Consider the following 9,966-nt stretch of genomic DNA (forward strand, 5'->3'; position numbering starts at 1 on the left):
CCGTCTCAAAAAAAAAAAAAAAAAAAAGATGTACATGGCAGCATTAGTACCATCATATAAATGTTCTGAAGAAATTAATAACATGGGAAAATGGCTGCAATTTGTCACTACATTTAAAAATCAAGGCTGGGTGGGGCGGCTCACACCTGTAATCCCAGCACTTTGGGAGGCCAAAGTGGGTGGATTGCTTGAGCTCAGGAGTTCAAGGCCAGCCTGGACAACATAGCAAGACCCCATCTCTACAAAAAAATACAAAAAATTAGCCAGTCATGGTGGTGCACGACTGTAGTCCCAGCTACTTAGGAAGCTAAGGTGGGAGGATCGATTGAGCCAAGGAGACAGAGGTTGCAGTAAGCCAAGATCGCGCCACTGCATTCCCGCCTGGGTGACAGAGTGAGACCCTGTCTCAAAAAGAAAAAAAATTATAATGGAAAAAAGCTTATAGAATAACTATGTGAAGAAAGAAAATACTTATGTACAGCTATACAGTATGTTCATGTTTTAAGCTAAGTATTACTTTAAAAGTGTCAAAAAGTTAAAAAAAAACTTTATAAAGTAAAAAAGTTACAGTAAGTTGAGATTACTGAAGAAATAAAAATGTTTAAAACAAATTTAGTGTAGCCTAAGTGTACAGTGTTGATCAGGTCTACAGTAGTACACAGTAATATCCTAGGCCTTCGCATTCACTCACCACTCATTCACTGACTCACTCAGAGCAGCTTCCAGTCCTGTAAGCCCCATTCATGGTAAGTGACTTCTATAAGTGTACCACCTTTTTTTTTTTTTTTTTTTTTTTTTTGAGACAGTCTCGCTCTGTTGTCCAGGATGGACTGTAGTGGCGCCATCTCAGCTCACTGCAATCTCTGCCTCCTGAGTTCAAGCGACTTTCCTGCCTCAGCCTCCTGAGTAGCTGGGATTACAGGCGTACGCCACCATACCCGGCTAATTTTTGTATTTTTAAGTAGGGATGGGGGTCTCACCATGTTGGCAAGGCTGGTCTTGAACTTCTGACCTCAAGTGATTCGCCCGCCTCAGCCTCCCAGAGTGCTGGGATTACAGGCATGAGTCACCATGCCCAGCCCATTTCTTATCTTTTATACTGTATTGTTATTATACTTTTTCTCTGTTTAGATACACAAATACCTGCCAAGCAAGGTAGCTCACGCCTGTAATCTCAGCATTTTGAGAGGCTAAGGCAGGAGGATCCTCTGAGCCCAGGAGTTCAAGACCACTTGGACAACATGGGGAGATCCTGTCTCTTTTTAAAAAAATTTAAAAATCAGCCAGGCATGGTGGCATACATCTACAGTCCCAGCTACTCAGGAGGCTAAGGTGGGAGGATCACTTGAGCACAAAAGTTTGAGGCTGCAGTGAGGCTGCCACTGCACTCCAGCCTAGGCAACAGAGCAAGACCCTAGTTCTAAAAATCATTAAATTTAAAAAAAAAATGTTTAAACAGTATCTAAAAAAAAATAAAAAGATACTTGAGGAAAAAAATTTGCAATGTACATGAGGTCAAAATTTAACATTCACACTTATTAAAAAGTTCTTGTAAGTAATAATTTAACCTCTAAAACCTAAATAGAGATATAGGCAACAGACATGAAAAATTCACAGAAGAGGAAATTCAAAAGTCCAAAACATACTTGGGAGAAATAAAGAGTAACAAATAATAAATGAAATAAATTCAAACTAAAATACCAATAAAATACCACCTCTCACAGTCAGATTGTTGAAAGCATCACAAAGCGCTCTCACACGCTCCTTATGAAATAAAAATCTGACCACAAGGCAGGGTAAAGTAGTGCATGCCCCCTCAGGGATTTTTTCATTACAAAATTTCATCCCATTTTCCTGGAGGGCAATTTAACAATATTTATTGTGAGCTTTTAAAAGTTAATTGTGTAATATTATGAACTACTGAGACATGAAACATAGATGAATCCCAAAAACATAATGCTGAGGGAAAGAAGTCTTATATAAGAGTACATACACTGGACGTGGTGGCTTACACCTGTAATCCCAACACTTTGGGAAGCTGAGGCAGGAGGATTGCTTGAGCCCAGGAGTTTGAGACCAGCCTGAGCAACACAGTGAGACCCTGTCTCTACAAAAATATTTTTTTAATTAGCCAGGCGTGGTGGTGCGTACCTGTAGTCCCAGCTACTCAGGAAGTTGAAGTGGCAGGAGGATCACTTGAGCCAGGGAAGTCAAGGATGCAGTTAACTATGACCACAGCACCGCACTCCAGTCTAGACAACAGAAGGAGACCCTGCCTCAAAAAAAAAAAAAAAAAAAAAAAGGTACATACTGTGTAACTCCACTTATATTAAAATTAGAACAGGCAAAACTAATCTATGGTAAGAAAAAAATCAGAAGCATGGTTGGGAGACTGTCCAGTAAAGAGCATGATGAAACTTTCTGGAATGAAAATAATGTTCTATAACTTCATAGAGGTTTGGATTACACAGATGTATGTATGCACTTGTCAAAACTCAGCAAATACACACTAAATATTTGTGCATTTCATTGTGTGTAAATGTTGCCTCAAAAGGAAAAAACCTAAACAAATATCAAATTCATGCTGAAATATTTAAGGGGAAGTATAGGATACTAACATTTGCAATTACTTTTTTTTTTTTTTTTTGAGACAGAGTTTCCCTCTTGTTGCCCAGGCTGGAGTGCAATGGTGTGATCTCAGCTTACTGCAACCTCCACCTCCCGGGTTCAAGCGATTCTCCTGCCTCAGCCTCTAGTAGCTGGGATTACAGGCACCTGCCACCACGCCCAGCTAATTTTTTTTATTTTTAGTAGAGACAGGGTTTCACCATGTTGGCCAGGTCTTGAAATCCTGACCTCAGGTGATCCACCCTCCTCGGTCTCCCAAAGTGCTGGGATTACAGGCATAAGCCACCGTGCCCATCCTCATTTGTAGTTACTTTAAAATATATCAAAGAAAAAGGAGAATGATAGGTAGAAGAATGGATACATGGATATATGTGATAAAGCAAGTACAGTAAAATGCTAATGTAAAATACAGGCATTGGGTATACAGGGGTACCCTGTGAAAAATTCTTCAAGACTGCTGTATTTTCAGATTTTCATAAAATGTTAAAATACTGAAAAACAGTGAACAGCCACAAGGCAGCCTTCTGGAAAGCTGGAAATGTTGTCTTGATTTGGGTGGTGATTACATGGGAACATGAGGAAAATTCATCAAGCTGTACACTTAGGGATTTTGTATACCTTGGCTGATTGCATTTATAACTCAATAAAAAGTGTTTTTAATAAACAGCAATCAGAATAGGACTTTAAAGTGAGTATAATTAATATCCTCAAAGAGATAAGGGAGTATGCTGGAACCATAAAACATGAATAAGCAGTTATGAAAAAAGAGCAAACCATAGATTGAAGACAAAAACTCAAATTTTAAAACTCAGTGGGCTAAAGAGCTGAGTCGACCTTGAGGAATGAATTCGTGACTTAAAATATTGAGCTAAAAAATCCTTCCAGAAGATAGCACAGAGAGGGGAAGTAAAAGAAAAGTGAAGAGACATGGAGAACAGATCAAGATGCGTCTCAATCTATCTTTTGGAGGGAGCTGCAGAAGAGAAAATGAGAAAATTTAAGGGGACAGCATTTAAATAAATAACAGTTAAATGTTTCCTAGGACTAAAAAACAAAACAGGTTTAAAAATTTTTGCTTTTTTGCTTTTTAAGAGACAACGTCTCACTCTGTCACCCAGGTTGGAGTACAGTGGCACAATCATAGCTCACTGCAACCCCAAACTCCCAGCCTCAAGCAATCCTCCAGCCTCAGTCTCCTAAGTAGCTGGGATTACAGGTGTGCACCACCATGCCCAGCTAATTTATTTATTCATTTTTTTTTTTTTAATAGAGAATGGGGGTCTTACTATGTTTCCCAAGCTGGTCTCAAACTCCTGGTCTCAAGTGATTCTCCCATCTTGTCCTCCCAAAAGTGCTGGGATTTACAGGCATGAGTCACTACACCCAGCCCAAAAAAGTTCTTAATTACAGTTATTCAAAGCAATCTACATGGATGGAAGGAAACACACCACCATTTTATGAGGCATGATCTCCTGACTGTGCAATTTAAGTGATTGTACAATTTAAGTGATCCTTGTTGGAGATGGAGTCTCGCTCTGTCACCCAGGCGGGACTGCAGTGGTGCAATTTCGGCTCACTGAGAACTCCACCTCCTGGCTTCATGCCATTCTCCTGCCTCAGCCTCCCAAGTAGCTGGGACTACAGGCACCTGCCACCATACCCAGCTAATTTTTTGTATTTTTAGAAGAGACAGGGTTTCACCATGTTATCCAGGATGGTCTCGATCTGCTGACCTTGTGATCCGCCTGCCTCGGCATCCCAAAGTGCTGGAATTACAGGCATGAGCCACCACACCCGGCCGATCCTTGTTCTTTTCTGTATGTTTCAAGTTTTCTACAATGAATATGACTTTTACAATCAGGAAAAGTAAAAGTTTATTTTTATAAGATGAACTCAGAACCAAAAGACAAGAAAGGTTTTCTTAAAAACTCCCTAACTTCACTTTCCTCTGACTTCTCCCTTATGCTATTACAGTGAACCTGTTTCTGTTAAGTGGTCAGCACAAACTTGAACAAGTCACTCAATCTCTGAATTTCTGCTTCTTTAGGCCTTAAACAGGGAAAATAAAATCCCTCCTTTCCACCTCCCCATGGTTTGGGGAACATCAAATGAGATGAGGTACAAAAATAGCATTTGGTAAACCATAAAGCACTGTACAAATTGTGGCATGTTATCACAGTCCTTCTAAGCTGGTAAACCCCAACCTCTGAGTCACCCTCCACTCTCCACCCCTTCACTCACCAAATCCCATCTGTCACTAGTCAGCTTTTCCTTCCCTCATTCCCTCCTGTTCCAAACCACTGCACTAAGTTAGTCATACCTGGTCATACCTTGTGCCTGAACCACTGCAATAGGTCGTGGATAGTGCCCTACCTCTAGCTTTCCTTCACCCTACCTATTGCAATTTTTGCCTGAAACCTAATCTTCATGAAATATGTTTATCCTTTGACTACCCTGCTGAAAATGAAATGCCTTTGAGAGTTCTCTAATGTTTATAGGATGGACTTCAAACTCCTCAACCTGGCTTTTAGACCTCCCCTCCTATCCCTGGTCAGCCTCCTTATAACTGGAACATGCACCCAACCCCTGTACCCTTCCTTCCCCTTATCCAGAGATGTATTTTCCACTTATCCACATCTTCCCAGTCTTTTAAGCCCAGGTCAAACCTCTCCCTCCTTTCCTCTTTCTGTACCTTATGACCAATCCAGACCAAGCTCCTACCTCCACAATCCATCCCCCAAGGTGCCATCATCACTTCCAGGTCAGAGACCTACCCTACCTTTCCAGAAAGGACTAATTGTTCCCTGAGAGCAGGGCCTGTTATCCTCTTACAGCCTCTATATTAGGCACTCAAATTAACATGTTAAACATTTAAGTCCTTAAAATAAACTTTATTTGCCTGAACTGATTTTACAGTAACTTTTAACACCTATGTGTGTATTACTATATATTGTTTAGCTTTTTTTTGTTAGAGATGGGGTCTTGCTATGTTGTCCAGGCTGATCTCAAACTCTTGGCCTCAAGTAATCCTCCTGCCTCGGCCTCCCAAATTGCTGGGATTACAGGTGTGAGCCACCACTCCCAGCCTATCAATCTTTAAAGAAAAATAATCATACCTTATAAATTTGTTGATGGCTTCTTCTCTCCACATTAAGTTTTTGAGATTTATGAAAGTTAATATCTGCAGCTGTAATCCATTCATTTTTCACAGCTGTGAAGTATTCCCTTCTTTGAACATACCACAACTTGTTTATCCATTATGTTGTTAATGGACATTTGGGTTTTACACGAAAGTTTGCAATCAAAAGTAATGCTGCTCTGAAAATTCTTGTACATGTTTCCAGTAAAGATACCTAAGAGTTTCTAGGAGAGAAGCTGCTATGTCACAGGGTCACCTGTTCAACTCTAGCTGGCAATGACAATGGGTTTCCCTAGTAGTTGAACTAATTTACACCTCTACCTAACGTTGAGCAGTTCCTCAAAATACTGCCAATCTGATGAGTATAAAATGTTATTTCACTGTGGGTTTAATTTGCATTTCCCCAATGAGGTTGAAAATCTTTTCACATGTTATTAGCTATTTGGTTTCCTCTTAGTGCTGTGCCTGTTCCAACCTTTTCCAATTTTTCAACTGGGCTGTTGTTTTCTTATTACGTTTAGGACCTCTCTGAGTACTAATTCTTTATTGGTACTATGCATTGCAAATGTCTTCTTCCAGTCTGCAGCTTTCCTTTTCGCTCTTTTGATGAGAAGGTCTTTATTTTAACGTAGTTGGATTTATCAACCATCTCCTTTATGGAAATGCCTTGTGTAACTTGCTTAATCAGTCCTTCCCTACCCAAAGGTCATGATATTTATATTTCCTTTTAATAAAAAAGTATTAAAATAAAAACTTTAAAAAGACAATACAGTAAATGAACAATAAGCACATGAAAAAAGTACTCAAAATCATCAACCATCAAGGAAATACAAATCAAAACCACAATGAGATATCACTACACACCCACCAGAATGGCTAAAATTAAAATACTGATTAACACCAAATGATGGGAAGGATGTAGAGCAACTGAACTTTTATCATACATTGTTGGCATGAGTGTAATATTGAATAACTATTTTGGGAAAAAGTCAAGCAGTTTCTTAAAAAGCTACACTTATACCTATCCTATGACCTAGCAATTTCACTTCGTGGTATTTAACCAAGAGGAATGAAAGCATATATCCACAAAATAACATATGCTAGAATATTCATTGTAGCTTTAGTCATAATAGCCAAAAATTAGAAATGGCCCTAGTATCCATCAACAAAAGAATGAATAAGTGAACTGTGCTTTATTCATGTAACAGACTAATTAGAAAAAAGAACAAACTACTGACTCGTGCAGCATAGAAGAATCTCAAAAACATTATGCTGAGTGAAATAAGCCTTATAAAAAAAAGAATAATCTATACTGTAAGGTTCTATTTACATGAAATCAGAATAGGCAAAAATAATTTATAATGGAAAAAATTCAGAACAGTGGTTGCTGGTGGTTGGGGGTAAGAACGGAGAGGGAGCACAATAGAACTTTTGGGGGTGATTATAATATTGTGTAATTCTGTATCTTGATAGAGATTTGTAGTACATAGGCATATACATTTGTCATATCTCACGAATGGTACATATAAAATTTACACATTTTACTTTATGGCATTTCACATTTAAAAAAGTAAACTTTGAATTTATTTAATTTTGAATTAATTTTTTCTTTTGAGATGAGGTCGTGCTATATTGCCCAGGCTGGTCTCAAACTACCTGGGCTCAAGCAATCCTTCTGCCTCAGCTCCTGAGTAGATGGGACTACAGATGTGTGCTACCATGCCCAAAATTCAAATTTTGAGCTCTAGTACTTGATATACATACTGAAATATTTAGGGGTTGAGTATACTGATGGGTGGAACTTACTTTGAAGTGAATCCAAAAATAAAACGGGTTGATGGATGGATAAAAGAGGATAGATACAAGACAAACATAGAAAAGTGTTAACTGCAGAATCCAGATGGCAGGCATATGAGTGCATAATTCTCTCAACTTTGCTCTATGAAAATTTTCACAAAATATTGGAGAAAAACAAAACTATATTTAAAATGAGAGCTGCATTAAAAAACAGATATATTTGAACCAAGTTTGCCTTTGAGAAAGGTTCTCATAAGAAAATGGTGGCCGGGCGCGGTGGCTCAAGCCTGTAATCCCAGCACTTTGGGAGGCCGAGACGGGCGGATCACAAGGTCAGGAGATCGAGACCATCCTGGCTAACCCGGTGAAACCCCGTCTCTACTAAAAGATACAAAAAACTAGCCGGGCGAGGTGGCGGGCGCCTGTAGTCCCAGCTACTCGGGAGGCTGAGGCAGGAGAATGGCGTAAACCCGGGAGGCGGGGCTTGCAGTGAGCTGAGATCCGGCCACTGCACTCCAGCCTGGGCGACAGAGCAAGACTCCGTCTCAAAAAAAAAAAAAAGAGAAAATGGTCAATCCTTACGTGTGACAGTGTCTTGGAGTTTACAAAACACTTTCACGCAGATTATTTTTAGTTACCCTCATCAGAACCCAGGTATTCTAGTTTCACTCTGTACTTGAGAAAACTCAGGATCAGGAGTTGCCAAATATCACATGGCCAAAGTCTGATGGAGCTGGACCCAAAACACACATCTTCTGGCTCCTCCTCCTATAGTCTTTTAACACCTCACTAGGGAGCTGCCATCAACACCAAACCTCTGCAGACAACCTGGGAACTGCTAACGTGCCACTAGCTCTTTGGGTTATCCTATAAGCAGAGTAAGAGGAAGTAAAGCAGCTCCTGTACTCACTAACAGGACATGAAAGGGAGAGGGCAGGCAGTAAAAGAGGATGAACAGCAAAGGTGTATTTCCAACCAATACAGAATAAAAGCACTGACAAAGTCCCCCATCCCAAATTATTTGAGGTCACCCTCAAAGTTCTGGGAAATCTGCAACATCCTTCCTCTCTGTGTGGATGGGCAAACTACATATGGTGCCTGTAGCTAAGACATGCAATACAAACTTGTCAAAACAGCTCTCTGACATGATACTCTACCACTCTTTACCAAACAGAGCAGAACAAAAGTAGAACAGAAGGACGGGATCCAGGAACATTGCTCAACCCTAACTCAGCCAAAATTAGAGGCAAAAGCTTTACTAATCACCCCACAGATTAATCACTGGCTTAAGGGTATTTTAGCTTTCTGTTAAAACACAGAACACACCCCAACAACTTTTGTTAAATCTAAACAAGGTGAGATAGACTCGTGGAACATGAATAAAAGCCCTTTCAGCCTTAGAGACTGGTGTACTTATTCAAATATTTACCGAGTGTGCCAAGCACTTTGGGAACTATAATGAAACTAGGACACAGTACTTGCCCTCAAGCAGCCTATAATCTAGCAGAAGGCTGAAGACAGAAATCACAGGGATACAGGAGCAGGTCCCAAGAGCAGAGAAAAGAGTGCAAGCCAGCTAAGGGCTCAAGGAAGCTTTCAGCTGGGCCCTGAATAACTCCTGGGAAGATAGGTGCCTGCAGCACTGGTCGGGGAACAGCACTCTAGGCAAAGGGCAATGGAAAGAACCAGCTCCTGGAGAAGAACTCTTGGTAAGGCAGGCTGCCTGAAACCTGAGCAGGAGCAAGAGGAAAGGAAAAAAAACTCCCAAGGGATGCCCTCCCAACTAATTTCAGACAGCAGAGGGCAGATCGGAGGGCATCACAAAATATCTGGCTTCAGGAGTTAACTGGGACAGGGCTGAAGATGACTTCAACTTCCTCAAACTCAGGAACCTAAGGTAGGGCTGTAACCAACTTCCTCAGTAAGTCGAAACTTAACAAAATCCTGATAATGCAGATTCAAGATGCCTGCTTAAAACCCAGTTGACCTGTGAAATCTGCAGCTTAGCAGAAGACGAAAGAATGGGAAATGCAATGGTGAGAGCCAGGACCAGTGGATTTGAATCCCAGCTTAAATGTATGACCTTGGGCAAATTTCTAACCTCTGGTGTCTTATCTGCTAAAGGGAAATTATACCTGCCACCTCACAGGGTTGAAAGGATTAAATGAGATAACATCTTTAAAGCATCTAACATGGTGCTTGCAACACAGAGGGCATCCAAGAAATGGTGGTTATTACTAATATGAATAGTTTGCACTCTAAGAACTGCAGAATCCATCACCTCCTACTGCCTCAGTGTACTGAGAAACCAGGATGAAGCCACTGAGCTTGGGTAAGACTGAGGGATTACTCATGTCCTAAGTACTTCTCCCTCTGTTCTTTTTTTTTTTTTTTTTTTTTTT

General features: G+C 40.3%; 1 protein-coding gene across 2 annotated transcripts in view; it reads right to left on the bottom strand.

The window, feature by feature from the left end:
* The window catches only part of PDE8A (phosphodiesterase 8A), a 157,208-nt gene that overhangs the window by 139,229 nt on the left and 8,013 nt on the right, over nt 1-9,966 (bottom strand). Inside the window, exon 2 of one of the 2 annotated variants that reach the window (XM_017884273.1) lies at nt 2,152-2,272. The exons of the other annotated variant lie outside the window; for it this stretch is intronic. The gene's annotated coding sequence lies outside the window, so the exon portion shown is untranslated. The remainder of the gene's footprint in view (nt 1-2,151; nt 2,273-9,966) is intronic. 2 annotated transcript variants of the gene reach the window in all.

The sequence above is a fragment of the Rhinopithecus bieti genome, unplaced genomic scaffold (assembly GCF_001698545.2).
Source record: "Rhinopithecus bieti isolate Rb0 unplaced genomic scaffold, ASM169854v2 scaffold_14885, whole genome shotgun sequence".
Classification (NCBI taxonomy): Eukaryota; Metazoa; Chordata; class Mammalia; order Primates; family Cercopithecidae; genus Rhinopithecus; species Rhinopithecus bieti.